Source organism: Acinonyx jubatus, chromosome A1 (genome assembly GCF_027475565.1).
Source record: "Acinonyx jubatus isolate Ajub_Pintada_27869175 chromosome A1, VMU_Ajub_asm_v1.0, whole genome shotgun sequence".
NCBI classification, from domain to species: Eukaryota; Metazoa; Chordata; class Mammalia; order Carnivora; family Felidae; genus Acinonyx; species Acinonyx jubatus.
Window position 1 is genome coordinate 219,143,662 of NC_069380.1, and position 22,120 is coordinate 219,165,781.

At 36.0% G+C, this 22,120-nt stretch overlaps 1 long non-coding RNA gene across 1 annotated transcript; it reads right to left on the reverse strand.

Annotated features, from left to right (window-relative positions):
* Positions 1-886: 886 nt before the first annotated feature.
* LOC113603239 (uncharacterized) lies at positions 887-20,910 on the reverse strand. The gene is made up of 3 exons (XR_008290194.1): positions 20,778-20,910; positions 5,276-5,450; positions 887-1,053 (listed from the first exon to the last, which is right to left on the reverse strand). It is a non-coding gene; the product is annotated as an uncharacterized LOC113603239 (long non-coding RNA).
* Between the last annotated feature and the right edge of the window lie 1,210 nt (positions 20,911-22,120).

Consider the following 22,120-nt stretch of genomic DNA (forward strand, 5'->3'; position numbering starts at 1 on the left):
GAAATCTATAAGCATAGTTTGGAAACAAAGTAGTGCCATGTTACTGCTAGAATGTTTGTAGCACGTTTTCATATTTTAATCACAATGGGAAGAAAGGCACTAGACATTTTAATCCCTCTTTGTAATTAAAGTTGCAAAGAGCCAATGTTCTTATTTGGGTTAGGAAAAGTAAGTGATACACTTTTAATTTGAATGAGATATCCTGAAAATCTCCTGAAATTAATTAGGGTTTTCTCAGAGGCCTTCTAGAATGCATGTATCTTAACAAGGTCCCCAGCCCTGCAGGCACTTAGAGAATTCTGAACTAAAAAAAAAAAAAAACAGAAAAAAAAAAAACTCCCTCCTTGTCCAAACTTTAGTCAGGAACCTGTGGGTTCTCTTTCCAATTCTAGTTTTAGCAAAGAATAATGGTTAGCCAATTGATCTAGAATCCCCTCACCCCTGATATTTAATCACTTTGGCCTGTCTTTAGCAAAAATGCATTTTGACAAGAATTCCCCTACCTCTGACATCTCATCAACTACTCTTTGGCCAAACATTCCCAGCTGTCTTTGGTGTATTTGGGATTGAGTTCAGTGTGTCCCCTTTGTTGCAATAGCCTCTCCAATATTGCAATAGTCCTGAATAAAGTCTTCCTTTCTGTTTCTAACAAGTGTCAGTTGTAAACTTTTCTTTTTAAGAAAATTCAGTCATCTTTCCATGGGGAGAAGAGTCAAGTCAACAAAATGTAAAGTATTTCAAACCATAACAACCCTGGAAAGGATTATCACACAGGGTATAAAATGCAGAAGGTAGATTTGGCATGTGAATAAAAACGTGCGATTTAAAACCGAATGAAGAACAGCTATGTTCCCAGATCTCTTACCATTACTGAACAGCTTGTTAATGACTCTTCTTTTAGCATAGCAGAGGGTGGGAGATTTATTTTGTAGAGAGGCTTGTAAGATGTTACTCATATGTTTGCTTGTATGCTTTTCTTCAGCAGGGTTCACGGATTAGAAATAGGTAGAAATCACACAGTAGACTTCACTCAGTGAAAAGGTTGGCAACTTGCTGGTGAAAATAAATAAATAAAGGTGTGAAAGAGGATAGGTCAGAGATCAGCAAACCTTTTAAGTGCAGGGCCAGGTTGTAGATAGTTTCAGTTTGTGAGCCATACAGTCTCTAACAAGTACTCAATTCCAACCTTGAGTGCAAAAGCAGCCATAGGTGATATGTAGATGTGGGCTGGTTTCCAGTAAAACTTTTAGAGTTTATTTATTTATTTTGAGACAGAAAGAGAGTGTGTGCACAGGAGGGGCAAAGAGAGAGGGAGAGAGGGAATCCCAAGCAGGCCCCATACTGTCAGTGCAAGCCAAACCAGGGCCAGGAACGGTGAGATCATCAAGAAATCAAGAGTCGGACGCTTAACTGACTGAGCCACCCAGGCAGCCCAGAACTTTATTTTAAAAATAGCTGGTGGGTTAGAGTTGGCCAAAGAGAGGTAGTCAGCCAATTCTTGTTTTAGTTTACTGACAATAGAGTGTTTAAATTATTCAGTCATAGAGTCCCCCATATTGATTCCCAAATATGACTGCATATAAGAATCCTAAGAGGAGCAGTTGTAAAGTCATAATGTCCAGTACCAAGTTTCAGAAATACTGGTATAATCTTAGTTGAGGCCAGGTCACCAGGACTTTAAAAATCTCCCCCAGGTGATTCTAATGTGAAGCAAGTGTTGAGAACAGCCACAGGCATTTGATGCTCATAAGGATTAAGTATCCACAGGGGGGCTCTCGTGGAATGGGAGAAGGCAAAGGTGCCAATGGTTTGGAAGTCTTAATGATATAGGAGAGTGGCTGCAGGGGAACTGTTAATACATGATAAGGGGACAAGAGATTGGTAAGAGATGCGTGTGCTTCAATTAGTGACTTCAAAGGAACAGCAGGTTTTGTAATTATTATTTCAGGGACTCGGTAGGCAGCCTCTAAAATTTCCCCATCGATCCATACATTTTAATATTTATACCCTTGAGGAAACCCCTACCCTTGAGTCCTGGTTGAACTTATTAGCTCACTTCTTTCGTATACACTATGACAGAAGCAAGGGGATGTCCCTTCCAGGATTAAGTTGCACAAAGACTGGCTTCCATCTTCGGAGCTCTCTCTCTGTTTCACTCTCTCTCTCATTCTAGGAGAAGCTGGCTGCCATGTTGAGAAATGCTATGTGGAAAAGCCCACATGTCAAAGAACTAATGTCACCAGTTAGCAGCCAGCAAGGAGTTGTATCCTACTGAAAACCACATGAGTGAGCTTGGAAATTGATCCTTCTAGTATGTGCCATTGGATAATGGCAGACCTCACCAACCTCCCGACTTTCCGCTTATGGGAGACCCTTAATTAGAGGATCTAACTAATTATTGTTAAATTTCTTCACCTAGAGAAACTATGGCATAATGAATGTGTGTGTGTGTGTGTGTGTTTAATGTTTATTTGTTTATTTGGAGAGTGAGGTGGCAAGGAGAGAGAGGGAGGGAAAGAGAGAAGCCCAAGCCGGTTCCACGCTGTCAGTATGGGAGCCTAATGCAGGGCTAGATCTCATGACTGTGAGATCATGACCTGAGTTGAAATTGAGTTGCTCACTCAACCAACTGAGCCATCCAGACACCCAGAATGTTTGTTGTTTTAACCCAGTAAGTTTTGCTGTAATAAGCTAAGGAGCAACAGGTATCTAATAAAATGGGTGATCTGGAGAAAGGAAGACTTAAGCAGAGAGAAGATAAAGTCAGTAGGTTATAAATATCATTCAGTGAAACTGAAATGCTTGTAGTTGGGGGGAAAGAGCTGTAAGTCTTATTGCTAACAATTTGGTTAACATGACTCATAATCCAGGGGTCATATGCTTACATGTGCCTCAGAGAATAGATGAGTTTATTCCTGGGTATAGGATTAAAAGTTTCCAAAAAGCACGGGGACCAAATAAGGTAAGGACTTCACCCTTGAACTCTGATATCCAAGGCATGGGGCGGATGAAGAGCTCATGATCAGGGCACAAACAAGTTCATGGTGGAACAATTTGTGAAATATGGAGAGAATGCAGGACAGCTTTCATGACCGACTGAGTGATTAATTGGTTGATTTGGAGGGGTGTCAGTGGTATTTTGTCTTATTTCTATGAGTGCATAGAAAATGTTTTCTGTCTTTCCTCCTGGATTTCCTGCAATATAGTTAAGGTGAATTGATTTCAGAAAGTATACTGAGAAAGCTTTAATGGTATTATTAAGTTGGTAGAGAAAATAACTGATGTTATAAACTCAGGTTTTCAGCCAACTCTTAGCACTTTCAGAATGATTCCAGAAAAACCTTGAATAAATTGGATACTTGTATTAATTTTATGCCCTTTTATTGTGACTTTATAATAAATGAGAATTTTTTGGTAAATATTGGAAGTTAATATTCTATAGTTGGTAAAACCAATGTGAAACACCCAGACAGCAAGCCCATATAAAACTACATAACACCACAGACTACAGCAAAAGAATAACTTAATGAACTTAGAAGACAAACTATGCACTTTGCGCCAAGCTTATTAAGGAAGATACAATTTCAATACCAATGAAATAAACTCCCACAAATTGATTTTTCTTTGTGTGCACTCATCAGTGTAAATACAATTAAATTATAAAGTCTGTACTTGTTCAGGAATGACATTTTCTGTTCATATTCATGCTATGTGGGTGCTTTGGCTTTTGATACTTTGTTATATAAAAACCTTGAACAGTGACAACAAAAATCCAACAAGTACAAGTTTGTAAAGCCTGTAAGTATCCTCACAACACGGATGGACCTAAATGGTATTATGCTAAGTGAAATAAGTCAGACAGGGAGAGAAAAAAAAGCATATTATGTTATTATATATGGAATCTAAAACAAACAAACAAAAAACAGAAAATGGTCTTATAAATACAGAGAAGAAATTGGTGGTTGCCAGAGGGAAGGGGGTGTGTGGGGATGGGTGAAATAAGTGAAGGAGATTTAGAAGTACAAACCTCCAGTTATAAGATAAAAAAGTCACAGGGATGAAAAGTACAACATAAAGAATATAGCCAATAATATTGTAAGGACTTTGCGTGGTGATGGGTGATAATTACATGTACCTTGACAAGCACTGAATCATGTACGCAATTATGGAATTGCTGTGTTATATACCTCAAACTAATGTAACGTTGTATGTCAGCTATACTTCAATAATAAAAAATAATACAATGAAATGTTACAAATTTAAAAACACCTATGCATTTCCCTTAACAACTAACATTACAGTTTTCATCAAATGAGAATGTCATGAATATCTTTTTGAAATAAATTATCATTATTATGAGACTTAAACTTTTAAATTAGCACATTCTGTAACTTAAATAATAGGATCATTTTTCCTCATTACAATAGTATGAAATACAAGAAAATCCAAACTTGTGTTTTTTTTTTTTAATTTCAAAGAGTAAATTCACCTAAAAGTACTACTTTTTAAGGGCTGAAGAGCTTCCAAGTACGATACAAGTTTTAAATTACCTAATTCAATAATTTAAACTTTACAAAAATCTCCTAGATTACTGTTAGGATCTCTGACTTTCTGATAAGAACACTGATTCGGTGATTATCATCTTGCCCCATATAATGCAGTCAGAGTTACGATTTGGAATTTCACTTTTGCTGACACCAAATTTGATTAATTTACCAAATAATCAGCTGAGTTAAGCTCCATGTAACCGAATACTGAATAACGGATGTTTTCAACAATCTCCATTTGGCTGAGAAGGGAGAAAAAGGGTCCCCTAGACCTGCCCCAGGTAAACATAGACATTCTAGAATGTGGTGAATGTGAGAACATTTAACTTTGAATCTAAAACAAATATTCAGTTTGGGGTTTTCGTTTGTTTATTTTTCGGTTTTGTTGTTGTTGCTTTGTTTCGTTTTGTTTCAAGTTTCTATAACATAGGAATCAACATAAGGAAAACACTATTCCACTCCCCTCCCCCCTGATTACAGAAGGACGGAAGATATGTTCAGCTGCACAAGTCAAGAAGAATGAGCAAGGTGACTACGTTGCAGGATATGGTCTCCAGATAAAGCAGCCACATGAGCCGGGGTTGGAAGTGAGGGATTGGAAAGTTACAGCCAATGAACAATTTTCCAGGGACCTTGATGGAATTGAGCATTAATGTATTTTGAAAATCTCTGTGATGATTCTAATGTGCAAGAAAGGCTAAGAACTCCTTTGAACAATATAGACCGACCTTTTTATTTCCTCTCTTTCCTCAGGGGTGTATATGCAAACACTCCAGGTCAGATATGAAGTTTTCATGACTATCAGACATCCAGACTCTTTACTCTTTTCCTTGGCCATCTTCCAAATGGTGCTTTTTCTCATGCTCTCATATGACTGCTCTGGATCCAGCCATCACAGCACCTCTTCCAAGAAGGAAGAATAGTAAATAAATATACTGCAGAGGAATAGAACAGACCTCTTCTTTTAAAACTTCTCAGAATTTACACATTTCTACTTCATGGGCCAAAAATTAGTCATATGTGTCATGCCTAGTGTCAGTAAAGGATTGGGAATATAGTATTTACTCCCGGTGATCATGTATCCCACTAAAAATTACAAGTCTCTTTTTTACTGGTGAAGAAAGAATAATGGATATTAGAGGTAATCAGCACTCTCTGCAAAAATTAGTACACATTCCATCATAAATGTTACAGGAAATGAGGCACCAGGCAGTTTAAAACATTTTTTTTTTACATTTATTTATTTTTGAGAGACAGAGACAGAGCACATGTGGGGGAGGGGCAGCGAGAGAAGGAGACAGAGAATCCAAAGCAGGATCAGGCTCTGAGCTGCCAGCACAGAACCCCACATGGGCCTCGAACTCACAAACCATGAGATCATGACCTGAGCTGAAGTCGGATGCCTAACCTACTGAACCACCCAGGTGCCCCCAGACAGTTTTAATAGATTAAAATTACTGTCTTTTTCCCCCTTTGGGGAAATGCTGGCAATTTTTTATGGAATTAAAACGATTACATCATAGCCCACAAAAACATAATTGTGGAAAAGAGCTTTTGTTTATTTATATTCAAACACACAAAATAGATTTTTTTCTTTCTGATTAGTCCAGCCAAATGGAGGGAGCATTTATTTGTAAGTTATTATTGTCATCAAGTTTACATCTTTCCTTCATAAGAATAGAGTTTTGTTTAACACAAAAATCCTTGTAATAATTAAGCATAACTAAAAACTTATGCTATATCCTTACAAATTCTCAACTATATTTATATCAGTAATTGATAACCCTGGTCAACTTCAAAAATACTTTTCTGGTCTCACTACCTGCCTCATTTACATAGTATTAGGAAAATCCCAGAGTCAGGCATTTCCAGCATACCTCTAGAGCTGTGATCACTAATTGCTGGATGTGCTAATAGAAAAATATTTTTGTAAACCATGCCATATTAAAGTGAACGTTTAATGTACAACTTAACATACATTTTAATATGACACGGATTGCAGGCTGTGAAAGTTCAAATTGCAGGTTGCATTGAACCTTTTATTTTCCTAACTTTGCCTCATTATAGACAAGGATGCAGCCCCAAGATCCAAGAATTCCATAAAGATCAATATTGACGTTTGCTGTCTGGCGTCTCGTTAGCTTTGCCCCAACAACACACATATCAAGAGGTACAGAAATTGAACGAAGCCTATCATTACTGTATTGTTACAATCAGCTTCTAGCTTGTTTACAGTAAGGCACCACATTTGGAGGGGATAGGGAAGAACCATGTGGGTAAATTTTCACCATACAGAATGCTTCTCCCCATTAGGGATTCTATGGTGATCTCCCCAAATCCCTGATGGGAGTTGGGGAAGGGATGCTAAGTCTTATGTAGTTTAGAGGGAAAGAAAGAACTTTAAACTCACCCCCCTCATCTGAGTCAAAGAGAGACTACGTAAGTATTAGCAATTTTGAGGGAGAGCATGCTAGGCAGCTAGTAGCAGCCTAAATAAACTTGTCTTTTAGGAGCATCCCTGTTTCAGCACATCACATATTTCTTGCATTGATTGCTTGTACATGTGTTACACACCTAGGGTTATGTTCTTGGGTTATATTAGTAAGAGTTGTATATCTAAAGGAAAGTGCGATATTCTCATTAAATGTGAGAGGACTACTTTTGACATTAATATAAACAAGCAAATTTCTTCCTTCTAATACTTTCAATCAGGTTATTGGAACTCAATGATATCCTTGGAATATGATTTTCCAGAAATTACTTATGACCACCAGATAGCAAAAATCTGAAATTAAAACAAATTTCTGTTTAAAAGCTTGATTTGTTTATGTAATTAGACTAATTATTTTATTATGAAATCAAGGTGTCACGCAGTAAAGAGTCAAGAAATATGCTATGGTAAAAAATTAAATTATGACCACAAAGGCCCTAGTATATTGATCCCACAAGCGTTTTCCATTTCTACAGCTATGTTCATCAAAAACAACAGCAAAAGCCAGAACACAAATGCTTGATGCTTGTCTTAAAGCCAAAAATAATACAGAAAAATTAACGTCCACTTGAGAGGTATTTAAAAATTGTTTAATCTATGACCCAATTTGAATCTCATTGTCTTGAGAAGTACAATATGTCTCCACGAGGAATCATCCCTATCACCTAAAAATTAGCTGTAAATGATAGACTGTGTCTGCTTACCCTGCTGGAAAAACACAGAAGTTATCCCAAAGATTTAATTAGATATGGGCATTTTAAAAACTACATATTTTTATTTATTTATTTATTTATTTATTTATTTATTTAATTTATATATTTTTTAAAGTTTATTCTATTTATTTATTTTGAAAGAGACAGAAACAATGTAAGTGGTGAAGGGCCTGAGAGAGAGTGGGAGAGAGAGAATCCCAAGCAGGCTCTGCACTGCCAGCCCTGAGCCTGATGTGGGGCTTGAACTCATGAAACCATGAGATCATGACCTAAGCCAAAAGAGTCAGATGCTTAACTGACTGAGCCACCCAGGCGTCCCCATATTTTGATTTTTAAATATATAAGCAATATAATTTTGTATTTTGACATGTGATTTGATAAACTAGGTTAAGTGATAGTTACTAAACAGTGATGTTGGTAAACTCGTGCTCCAAATAACAAACAAAGTCTGGATATAGTGTTTCCTGATCCAAGGTGTAAATCCTCTGACCATGGTTGCTTTCAAGCTATTAACACACCATTCTCCTGAATGTGAAGTTAGGGATGTTGTCAGCAGAATGATTAAGTGTGCCCAATCTTTAAATAAGAGGATTCAGCAATGCAAAGCTTCTGAGGCATGAATAAACCTGGGATTTTTGTTCAGCAAAAGAGTCACTGGGCTGAATGAACAAGATGAATCAGCTAACAAAGCAATTTTAGCCAATGATAAGAAGGAGTTTGCAAACATCCTTTTGAAATTCAGCTTTAAATTCTTTTGGCTAGTGCTCTTGCTTTTATTTTCCCTTGAACTTGTTTTTATAGGCTCTGGAGGTAGGTAATTAAATCACTAATTGATGCATTTTACTATTCTAATATGAAATTTTGGTACTTAAAATTCCCATGTTATTATAAATTCAGCTTTGGCCAATGCATTTAATATATTACATTTTAATGCTTATTTAATCCAAAACAATGCCAGTGTCCTATTGGATTTCTTCTTTAACGTGTGCATTATTTAGAAATGCATTATTTAATTTCCAAATATGTAGATATTTTCTCAGTGTCTTCTTATTTTTTCTATTTTAAGAAAAATAAGATAGAGAATACTCTTAGCATGATTTTAGGTTGTTTAAGGTTTGTTTTATGGCTCAGAATGTGATTTATCTTGAAAAATTTTCTGTGTTTACTTTAAAATAATATGTACTATGCTATTGTTAGGTGGATTAATATATTCATTTTAATGAGTAAATTTTTTAGAGTTTGTCCAAATCTGTTTACTTATTGGTATTTGTCCTATACTTTTATCAATTATTGGTGAAATGTGTTGAATTTTTCTACTACATTTGTAATTTTCTCTATTTCTTTTTTCATGCTCAGCAGGTCTTTCTTATTTTGTTTTGAATATTGTTATTAGTTGCATACATATTTAGAATCATAGTGACTTGACCACTTATCAATCATAAAATAAATCCTTTTTCATCTTTTTACCTTGTTTTATATTTTGAAATTATGCTTCGTAGGGGTGACTTAGAGGCTCAGTCAGTTAAGTGTCTTGATTCTTGATTTCAGCTAGGTCATGATCTCCAGTATTGACCCCACATCAGGCTTCATTGAGCATAGAGCCTGCTTAAGATTCTCTCTCTCTCTCTCTCTCTCTCTCTCTCTCTCTCTCCCTCTCCTCTGCCCCTCTCCCCTGCTCATGCCTCTCTATCTAAAATAAAATAATAAAATAAAATGAAATGTAAAATAAAATAAAATGAAATGTTTTTTATATACAACCTATAGTTGGTTGTCACTTTGTTTTAATACAATTTGGCAATTTCTGTCTTTAAATTGCTGCACTTGTATTGTTAGTTTTTCACGTACTTATCCATATGGTTGTGAAGTCTTCCTCTTGGCCCCTCTGGCCAACTTATTAGACTTTTAAGTTTTAGCAAGTACCTTTACCCCATGTGATTGATTAGCTAAACCTTTCATTGTATATCTACAGATCATACATTTTTTTCCTAGAAATAGTTGAAACCAAATCTTATACAACCTCCTCTGGGGCGACCTCTCATGTGCACAGCCTCCAAGCACCACAGGTAATGTCTGTAGCTGGCACCACTGATTTTGCATGCAATCAAGAAGTGTTATAAAACACTGTGCTCCCCTTTTACTAACTAACAGCCCTAATGTTCCTTTAAAAAAATTGGGGCCAGGCAAAAAATTGAAAACAATAAAACCTTTGGGGCCAGGGAGAAACCTGAGAGTTGGTTTTTGAACAAGAGTCTGCTTTCTTCCCAGGTGGCTGGCCTCCTGAATAAACTCCTCTTTCTTTCCAATCACAACTTGTGTCTTGATTACTAGCTTTCAGAGCAACCAGCAGCCAGTCTAGCTTGGGGTTTTTTTTGGCAATGATTGGATTAAAATCTTCCATCTTGTTTGATGTTCTCTTTATTTCTTATCTATTTTTTTCTTTTTGTTCCTTTCTTCCTTGTGTTTGTATTATATCTTTATAATTCTATTTACTCTCTACTACTATCTTATTATCCATGCCTTTTTTTTAAAAAAATGTATTGTATCTGGGGATTACAATATACAATTTAACTTAGTTAACCTTTTGGTATCAAAATAAACTCATCTCCATATGTATTACAATTCATTATGAGTAGAAGGTTTTCAATGAAAAGAAAAGTTAGGTTTATAATACTAGATCATTGATAATGTCACTAAAAATCCCTCAGGTGCCTCTCAATCTTGATTTTTCAAGATACTTTCTTTTTTCAACTATTTATCTAGAAAACTTAAACAGAAAAGTATGTCAAAAAGGGGGGAACATACACATTTGGCAGAAAAGTAGCAAATTGACATGGAAAATTAGATTTTAATTATAAAGATTCTAGCTGGAATAAAACATTGAAAAAAGAATGGAAAGTGTAGCATATTTGAATCAATAAATTGCTAACCAAATTCTTCAGTTTCATCCCTTTCATAAAAACTTAAAGACACATATATGCTCACATGAATATTCCTACTCTTTTTTTTTTTTTTTAATTACAGTTCCCTTTGTTTCAATTTCCATTTGAATGCTGGTTTCTGTCATTAGGTATTACAGCTTCTTTGTTCCTATGAAGTTTATTTGTTCTGAGTTCTTCATCTAATACTACCCTTTTGTTTTTTAATTTTGCATGCTTAACAAACGGTTAGTAAGAGTGGAGGATAAGTTAATCAAAGAATATAGGAAAATTGATTCTTGTATATAGTATCCTTTTTAAACGAAGGGATGTTTTAAGAGAAAGGCATGCAAGAAAGAAAAGTAAGGTGATCTCTTAAAATTTGTGCGTGTGGGTTCCGATATAAAGAGTGTGTATTATCCTTTGCTATTCTTGCTGCTGGGGGAAAACATGTTTATTGAAATCGACTGCATTTTAAGAAGCTTGTCATATTCTCTAAGAATAAACACCAAACTTCTCTGTCCACAGTTTAATTTAAATACAGAAAAAATGAAATCCCTTGAATCTGTTTCTATTGCACCATTGGTATGAAAAACGTGTGACTAACCAATTTTAAATAGACCTACTTCAAGGAGAAAAGAAAAACAAAGAGTAACATATTATTTTTTTAATGTATGTATTGACTTCAATAGCAGGAAAATAGATTTCATAGATTAAGAATCTAAACACATCCTTCATAACAAAGGGATTTTCAAAAAGGATATTTGAACGGAACCTGAAATGTTATCAATTTAAACAAATCCAATCCAAAGCATCATTTTAGAGCTTAAAGAGCTAAACATGCTTCAGAATTGGTCCTTAACAAAACAGCAGAGACAAAGTTGTCTTTTCCCTACCTCTTTCTTTTTCAGTTTGTCTTTTTCCTTTTTTTAAGTTTATTGATTAATTTTGAGAGAGACAGAGATAGCAGAGAAGTAGGAAAGGAACAGAAAAAGAGGGGTAGAGAGAGAAGAATCCCAAGCAGACTCCGCACAGCCAGCACAGAACCCAGTGCGGTGCTCAAACCCACAAAGCTGCGAGATCATAACCTAAGCCAAATACCAAGAGTTGGACATGTAACCAACCGAGCCACCTAGGCATTCCTTCCTTTTCCTTTTTCTCCCCTATCTCAAAAAACCCTCCTGCAATGTGTCCATTCTGGAAACAAAACTGCTTCTTTCAAGCACTATCTTGGACACTATATCCCTACTGTATACATGAATCCAGTTTTTCCTAAACGTGGACTAAAGATTTCCATTCCTGAAAAGCTAATTCCACATCAATAATCCTTGAAGAATTAAAAAGAATTCAATCAGATACAACCTCTACATCAGCAAAATATTTCAAGGTGGAAGGGAGCACTGGCGCTGGGTTTGTGCTCACTTAATAACATTATTAATGATGTGGATGAATGAACAAATATTATGAAAAGGAAATTCATAGGTATTAAATATGTAGAGTATGCAGAAACAAATAGGCTGGAAGGTGATGTCTGCAAAATGACCTAGAGAGGTTAAAAAAGTTAATAACTGCCCAATATTCTTCTAGTTTTCAATAAACTACATCACTTAACTGGTAAAAATAGTCAAGAAATATGCAGCAATGATAGCTAAGCCAAAAGGTGAAGAGGCGAAATTATATAATGCTGCATTTTTGTATAGTACAGTATCTTATGAACATTTCTAAAGTTTTAATTCACACATGAAACAAACCAAACCAAAAACAGTAGTTCAATTGTTCTTCACTGAGAAGATAAATTATTTATGTGGAAGCATATTCAAACTCACATAAATAACATGGGTAATCTCTTTATTGGGAAGTTATTCATAGCATTTAAGTAACTTGGGATCTTAGGAACTCATTAATTTTCATCAATAATTGATAATCAAGATTCAGTATATAAAAAATCATGATCTAATATTGAAAGGTGAACCATTTTAACCTTCATATTGCTTTTCACCTTGGCTGTGGGTTGGAATTCATTCTCAGTCTCTATAGTTTATTTTGAAACATTTTCATGTGAAGGTCATACAAATATTTTATTATTCCTAATTTGGGGAGAGTTGTTAACTTATTACATCATTCATTGCTTAATTTCCTTTGGCGATCCAATGTAAATAATTTTTTCTATATTCTTGCTATTTTAAAAATTGAGAGCGTATATATATATATATATATATACGCATTCACACACTCAATATCTATGAAAGAACTTAACTTCGAAAATAAAAATTAGAATCTTTTTAGGTCACATAATATAATATCTATGGCATTCCTACTTTTACCATGACTCAAGTTAATATCATTTCATTGTCATTCATTAGATTTCACACGTAAAAAGAAACATCATGTGCTGCATGATAAAATAGAAATGAAACCAAATACAGTGTTTTAGGAAATTACAAAAAAGTTTTATTTTACCTTAGGGGACATATAATAAAATCTCTCTCCCTTAGTATTTTGCTCACTATCTAGCAAAATTGAATAGAATCTACAAGCATTTTTAACAAGGTTACTTCCGAATTTTGCAGCATATCACAATCAGATATTTACTCAGGCCACTGTTCACATTCTAGGCTTCTATAAATAAGGTGGAAAAAATTTCAAAATGATGACACTTTCCTACCTAGACAAATTTTCATGCAAAATACTCAGTTTCCTCTTTCTTGATAACAGAATAGTAAAGAATTCACCTTATAGATTCAATTTTTGTTAGCATTTCTACTTCTACTATAATTAGGTTTTGAGTAATTCCTAGGTATAACCTTTATGTTTAATAATTTAATTTAAATGCACTGATGAAGCAAATAAAAGTACTAATAAAGTAACTCTCTGTTATCCGCTTATATAAAAGTCCTATAAATTCAAGATTTCCTTGATTTCCACCATGGTAGCACATCAGTACTTGTGAGTAAACCTTTCTCTTCCTCTACATTAAAAATAGCAATTTTTACTTCCCCATTTAATAGTCTGTGAACTATTTCAGTTTTTTTTTTATGCACAGATGATGAATAGAAGCAATGTGTAGTGTTTCGGTTCCATCTATTTTCAAATCTATTAAAATTCCATCAATCTGGGATCTAACAGTTCTCAGACCCATGATTAATTTTGAAGGAAACAACAACCAACTCCTATGTGATTATTTAGAGCCCACATTTTCTTACCCTTCTTCAGTTTTAATGGAGCTACCAATGGTTTTGGCAAAGTTTGTGGTTCACTATTCCTTTAATTCAACATATTTCTTGAAATGGTAAGATATCATGTTATGTAGGGTATAGTCTCTTGTGCCCCTGTTTAGAAGTGAATTCTGACACAAGCAACTCTCAAAGATGCCCTAAGCGCTCCTCAGACCTCAGGATACAAGCAGTGAGTTGCAAGGGCCTACTAACTTTGAGAGTACTTCCTTAACCGAGTTTACATGATTTTGGTGTTAGAGAAATCAATACAAACAAAAGTCAACAGAGTAATACTTAAACTGTAGAGCTCTCACAAAAAAAACAAAAAAAAACAAAAAAAAAAAAAAAAAAAAAACCCATACGTTCCATGCTTTTTCTCATTTCCAATGCTACCTGACATGACCAAGTCCTCTTGGACACTTCGTCCAGACAGGAGGCCTAGCAAGTATACATCCTGAGTATAGAGGGGAACTGTAGTATAATCAATGTTCTGGCACTTTCTCTTACCTTTTCCAATGATGCACCCATAGTCGTGGTGAAGTTGTACCTGACCTTTTCTAAAACTTAAAAATGCCAATTGGTGAACAAAATTCTATTCAATGATCTCTCCTACAACTCTTATTCTTCTAATTCTAAATTCATAGCAAGCACTGTGAAACATCCAGGAATATTTCCCCTGCATTTTGCATCCGATTTCTATGTACCCTGTGTAAACGGAATGAAAAAGTTGAGGATGGTAAAAATAGTATTTATCATACAAGATGTGGAGTAACAATTCAACATAATACAGTGGCTTTTATCTCTGCCTGACCACCATCTCATCAATCTCTAAGGCTCAGTTCAAAATCAGTTCTCTAAAGTGTTCGTTGGCCCTCAGCATCCTTTATTTCTGCCATAATTCTAGAACTATCCAGAATTATGTTTTTGTCAGCTTTGGTTTGCTTGTTTTCCTGTTGTCCTCCACAATAAATTTGGAACATGTGGTTGGTAAGGTTCATGTATTTTTTTTCTGTATATTCAAGACTACATTAGATTCTGATTAGATATTCGATATATTTCCATGAATGTGTAGTTAATCATATGCTACACAGCAGATTTTAAAGAGTTTAAGTCTCAATGCTTTTGAATTCTAGGGAAAGAAATTCAAAGAAAGAGAAAGACGTGAGTCATTTTAGGAGCTGGTGTACAAAGACTGAAATGTGAATTTTGAAATTTTGAGTATCAAGTCAAACATATATTTTTTTCAAAGCAATTAAACTGGGCTTTTAATGATATTGCTTAGACATTCCAGACAAAATGCGTAGCAATGGAACTAATTCTTATAAAATGACTTTGAAATCCCTAAACTCAAGTATCATCTCATGGAGTCATTATTTGTGATAAAGAATTAATATGTTTTATACCTTCATTATAAAAAATAGTGGAAGAGGGAGGAGAAAAAAAGCTTTATTATGAGTTGCAAAATTTAAAACCTAAATTGATCATTTTTATTATTTCAAGAAATTTTCCCCCAGAGCTATTTTAGCAGCAACATCAAAGTCGGGAACCTAGGTTCCTGTAAACAAAAGAGTTTACAGGAGTTTAATTGTATCGCACTATCCCTTTTTCCTCTGTCTCTTAATTTTCTCAGTAGTTTCTAAGGAGTGAAAACCATTCCCCATGGAGAGGAGAGTTCCATGGAGGTCTGATGATGGTAATGATCTTTGTGAAACAGAGGCAAGTACTGTCCGCCAAGCTGTTTCTAATGAGGTGTCTGGGGAAAATCGGGTGGCCTTCTGTTGCGTCTCCTGCACCTAGCTGGCGTTATCTTTGTTTGGTGGAGATGTTCTGTCTTCTGCATATAATCATGGGGCTGTTGGAAGTATCTCTTCTCTGGGCGTCCTGCTGTGGCACAGAGCACTTCTTTTTTTTTAAATTCCTTTTTCCTTTCTTCTTTCCTTTTTTGAAGATATTGATGCCTCTGTGTTCACATGGTCAGTGACAACAGTACAGCCTTCAAGTTTGGCAACTTATGTCAATCTCATCAATGTTTCCATTATACGTGCATTTTAAGCTCATTACTGCTACGGGTTTATTCTAATTTAAATACAAAATAAATAATCTTAGCAATGGCTAGAGGTTTTATACTCACAGATGACAGAAATATGCATCTGGACACACTTTGGGGCACATAGGACATTTGGGGATAGAATTGATAATATGAATTGACGTGTTGCAATTCATATGCATATGCATATGCTACGCTGTCCACGTTAATATAGCCTGGGATATATTTATACGGCTCATTGGTTTGAGATTACTAGTTAAGAAAGTAGAAATGACCCTGAGGTGGAAGCAAAGAGTGGCGTTATATGGTGGGAAATTAGTCTCTCGTCTCAATACCATCATTTTCTTCCTCAGATGAAGTGTCGTTTTTGTCATCAGTAAAATGTCAATTTTTCGCCATGCAGCTGAAGCCAATACTATAAATATCAAAGGACAAAATGATGGAGTACATATTTTTTAGCAGGATAGCCATGCAAGCCTGGACTTCTGACCTCTTGACTATTATAGTAAAGACAGGTTAACAATTTTATTTAAGCTACCGTATTTATCGCAATGCACGAGTCTCTACCTTGCTCAGCTCCAAAGGGCACCATTTTCATATAATTCATTCCCAAAGGTAAATCCATAAGTATACTCCCTCTAACAAATGGCGTATAACATATGGGATGGAGAAGAAACACTTAGGAAGGATGGGGAAATGATCATCTAAATGTCTATGTTTATGCATTGCACTTTAGCTGTCACAAGCAGCAACGAACTCATTATAATTATAGGTTCTTAATTTAGAGAAATGATTTTTAATAAAATCATGGAGTGATGTTACACGGTAGAGTCTGTATTGGTAGAGTCTCTAAATAGTAGAGTTCACTGGGAAAGTGAACAGTAGCCACCAGAAAATATGGTAAACATGGTAACCAATGGTCAAGGGAAGATGACAAATAGAATGGGAAAAAATAAAATTAACGTTGACTCATTCGAAATATAGAGATAAAATCATACGATTAACCTTTAAAGCAAAAATACCACTAATGTGATATGAAATGACATATGTAGATATTTTACAGGTTCTATAATTCCTGTTAAAGAATTGGAAATATTTCATTCTACTTCTTTGTGTACAAGAACACATACTATGTTATAAAATAAATGCATATAGAGCGAAATGGGTCTGTGAAGACAGGAAATGGAGATGAAGAGAGAGATTGTAGAAAGCATTTTGTACTGGTCCCAAGGCCCGTTAGTATGTCTTTACATACTATATATATTTGTGTATATATAAAGGCCATGAGTCTGAGACACCTATAAGGATATGGGGCATTGTGATAGGCATAGTCAGGTATGTTAACAATGACAACAACAACAACAACAAAACGTGTCATGAGAACCTTTACGTAATATAAGGTCCACAAAGTCTCCTTGAAGTTCTGTGTTCCACAAAGTTGGATTTTGAAAAGCTGAGGCAGTCTGAGAGCTCTTCACCAAAATATTCTTCCCTTCCTCCTGTGTAAACAGCTTGCTAAAATTTCCACACAACTGAGTCCTAGTTAATATGCACCACTTCCAGGGCTGGACCATAAACCCCCTCCCTGATCCTCCTCTTCTTGCCACATTTGTCAGTTCAAAATGGAGAACTCCACAACCCTATGGGCGGCTCCAGCTGGAAGAAAGGAGTAGGCCTCTTTCCTGAATTACTGGATAGAGAAAGTCAACCACTGACAAGAATGTTTTCATTTGAATGTTGCCAGTGAGAAACAAATTTTAACAATTAATCTACTTTAACCTTGAGAATTGTCAAAACATTTAATGTTACCCAGGCATTTACAGGAGACTAATAAATAAATCTCCATTTTTCCCTCTTCAAATTCAGATTGAACTGAGATATAGTTATGGAAGTAAAACAGACAGTGGTAAAATGTTCCCTCATTTATGGATAAAGCTATTTCAAGGGGTGTGGTTTAGCATTCAGACTTGATCTCATGGGCTTCTAGAGACATAGGGATAAGTGATCCTTACTCTAGTCCTGAAGTTCAATTTTAGTTCTGAGCACACATATACACTTCAAGGAGGATTACAGAGCCTACAGGGGCTGGGATCATTCATAAGGCCTGCTGTTATACCTAAACTCACTGACCCATGCTGTATCTGTTAGTCAAATTGCATCTGGTATAATTGTGATAAATGAAATGCACCAGCCTTAGATAAGCTAGTCCCTGACACATGCCTAGACAAGACTTAGAGAAGAATGGCTTAATGTGTGAGTGTCAAGGCGCACTTTGTTGTCAAGGTGTGGAGCTTCCTGAGTTGTGAGGTAACCTTCACTTCTTCAGAAGTTATGATCTACACTGGGGGCTCTGGGTATCCTGCCGTTTTAGGCATGTTCATTGGTTTGTCATGAATTTGAATGCACTCTCTTTCTTCTGTAAGTATTAATGTTTTTTCTTATGCTTTTTAATGTTTATTTTTGAGAGAGAGACAGAGAGAGAAACAGAGAGAGACAGAGTGTGAGCAGGGGAGGGGCAGAGAGAGAAAGAGAGAGGGAGACACGGAATCTGAAACAGGCTCCAGCTTCTGAGCTGTCAGCCCAGAGCCCGAGGCAGGGGGCTCGAATTTGGAAATGGCGAGAACGTGACCTGAGCCAAAGATGGATGCTTAACCGACTGAGTCACCCAGGCACCCCTCTTTCTGTAAGTTTTAGTAGCTAGGTTTTATTTGATTTTCCCAGGTGATTTGGAAGGCACTCTGGTCTTCCTATAAATTTGAACGTACTATTGACGTTAGTAAGAACAAAGGACACGCACAAGCAGAGATAGATTGCTGTGCCTTGCATGAAAAGCAAATGAAACTTAAAGTCCTTTTGCAAGTAAGCTTTTGTTCGTTTTGGTTTCTTAGAACTCCCTGAAATGCTATGATAATTACAGTGGTGTAGTGAGAGTTTCTACTGTTTGCTAAAGCTATCCATGCACAGTAATTTTGCAGAACACTGAAGTAAGTAATGCGGATACTGAGTAATAAAATGATGAAATTGCTACTGCTTTGTACGATGTTTGAATCCCTTTGTCCATTTCTTGGTAGACTGTTCTTAAATAATATGCTGCTACCATTCCCACAAACTGTATTTTTTTTAGTTTAAATAGAAGGTGGTTGACATGAGTTGAAATATCTTTGCTACATTAATTGTTTATTTTTTTCCTTGTAATTGAAAGAGTAAAATTAACAGACACACACGCACACACGCTTGCACACACATGCACACATACTCAGAGCTCTAAACAATGACAACAACAACAACAACAACAACAACAACAAACATACTGCCAGAGAAGTAGGAGGATTTGCTGTGGAATAAAAGCTGTAAATGGCACTGCATCCGAACTTTCTGCACAGCTCTGCAGATTTTTATGCATTATTCAATCCATTAAAAACCACCTTAGAACATAAAAGCAAACACAATAGAAACTAAATGAGATAGTCACAAAGAACATCAAAAATAGTAATTTAAGCTCCCATATGATAGCAAGCTTGTTCAGAGTCTAATTTTGGCTCTTTGGGTTCTCTTTAGAATCTAATTCATTTTACACATGCATATGTCTGTAGGGAGTGGGGGATAGAATTAATTAACCCAAACATTGGACGCCCACTCCTCTAATATTTCTTATGTTAACATGCAAATCTGTTCTCTTCATTACTATTAGACCGCATTCAAATTACAACACAATTAGAGATCATTAACTCTCTCCTTTGTAATCAGCAATTTTCACAGGCCTCAAATAGACATGCACCTTTAATATATTCCTATTCATCTTACACTTTCATTTAGGAGAATGTCAAAACAACTTTTTTTTTTTTACATTATTGCTATTTGTTTTAGTTTTTGCACGCTGGCTGGTAGAAGATAATTATTTCTACTAAACGTCTCTTCCCTTCAATCATTCAAATAGCAATTCATTGCTATTTAAAATGAAAAGAAACGGAAGAAGAAAGAAAGAAACAACACCACTGTAAAAATCAGATACTTTGGTTCTACAACTTTTGTTTCATGCACAAAGAGGTTTATTTATGTATTCCAAAATATCATGCTGAGGAGGAAGACATCCTCACTTTTTATTATTTCGTCTGCATTTTAAAAGGAAATGTGTAGAAACAGATTTTTCCTGAGGTATTATATTCATGAGCTTTAAAGAGGAAGAATATTCAGTATGCTAAACAATTGCTGTTTACAAAAACATGTTTTATTGATTAATTTACCTAAATTCAGTTAAAGTTTCTTTCAGCTTAATGTACTTGTAGATATAAAACTGTGTATTTATGTTTTGTGGTAATGTGTTTTATCTGGTGTTACAATTCTAGTGTCCAATAGGTTTTACTCAATTTCAATTTATTCGCTTTATGGTTTGCCAGAATGTGCTTATGGAAGGCACTCTGAGTCATGAAAATGAAATTCTAAGCAGGTTAGCACATAACTATTTTTTAATTTATAAGCTTCTCGAGTTTTAGGGGACTGTGTTCTCTCTCTCTCTCAGTCACCCAGCTATAAGAACCCAGAGGGCCCTCGTTGTGGTGCATGGAAAGGCAGTTAAGGGAAAGATGGCCCCTTTTTCTGTCTCTCACAGTGGACAGGCTCTGTCTGGCCTCTCGGTCACACAAATTCTCTCTTCTCTATTTTCCACAAGGCAGCCAGTGTACTGCTCCCCAAACACACACCTGAACATGTCAACCCCCTGCTTGGAGGAATGTAATCACTTTGAGTTGTCACGAGCAATTGTTTTGAACAGAATACAGATTCAAAAATAATCTGCTGAATATTGAAGGCCCCCAGGATAAAGTCCAAACTTTAATCTGTCTTCACTTACTAGTGTTTGGTGACCTTTTAGCTTCATTACTGATCATTGCCCACTGTCACTAAGGTGACATGAGGCCTCCTCCACAATATTTAGCAGGAGAATACAGGAAGAGATGAGATCATTGCTTCAGCATTTAAATGTCTCAGCTCTGAAGGGACACATGTCACTTCTACTCATATGTCATTGCCCAGTACAAGTCACATGACTGCCCAACTACAAGGCAGAATGGGGATGGAAGTCTCAAATACCAGGGAACAGCAGTACTATGTGTTATAGTGGCTGAAACACAACAGGAATTTCATAAAAATATTTAAGGAATAATCGAGATTCATTTGACTGCAAGAAGTAGACACAAAAACAGTTTGGCAAACAAGAGGGATTAACTAGTTTTTGTTGTTGTTGTTGTTGTTGTTGTTTTTCAAAATCTTAAGAAAGGCAGGGGCATTGCTTGGCTTTGTTTTTCACAGAGACAGTGACTTCTCATTTTTACACACTTTTTCTACCGATTTCCAATCTCTGCTGCCCCTGGACCTCTGTCTTTACTGTCAGACTGGCCTCTGCCCCAGCTATATTACTGAAGACCTCTGGTTCCTGGTTTAGCCTCCCGGACTTAATAGGTCTGTGGGAGTTGGGATAATATGACTGATGCAACTTGAATGAAGAATGTTTCTTTGGACCAATCACCACATCCAGAAAGCAGAGATTAAGCATTTGTGATGTGACTAAAATCCTTATTACCTGGAGTCTGAGGCAGTTTCTGTCCTAGAATGAGAAACTGAATATCCAAATAGGCGGTGGCCATCCTATATGTAAAAATAGAACACGGACCCACAACTGCAGCAACCACTTTGGATCACGGCCTCTGTAGCATTTGGCCCCGGATGGGAAGGGATTGCTTAAGGACTAACAGCTTCCCTAATTTTTGCCTTCTAGACCCAACTTGGAATCAATGACAAAAAGCCAATTATCCTTCCTAAATGCTCACACAGAATGCCCCACTTCTAGGTAGCCCAATCTTCTGTCTCCCCGTACCAACAATCTCCTACCAGAGTGTAAAAGAACCTTTCGATGTTTCTACAACAAATCTTTCCCCCATCCCCTGCTTGCTTTTTAGTCCCTGCCGAATGCAAGTAATGGTTGCTGATTCTCTGGCTGTCTCAGGCTCTGATAAATATCCTTTGCTTGTTCTCACTTGGGAAGTTTTGGGTTATTTTCACACTATTAAGGAGAATGCAACAACCTTTATGCTAAATGCACCTAACTATGCAAGCCTTTACTTTTTACCTAAATAAACATCATTTTGGTTTATGTTACCAAAGAAGGCTCCCTTTGACTTGAAACCTTGGGATCGC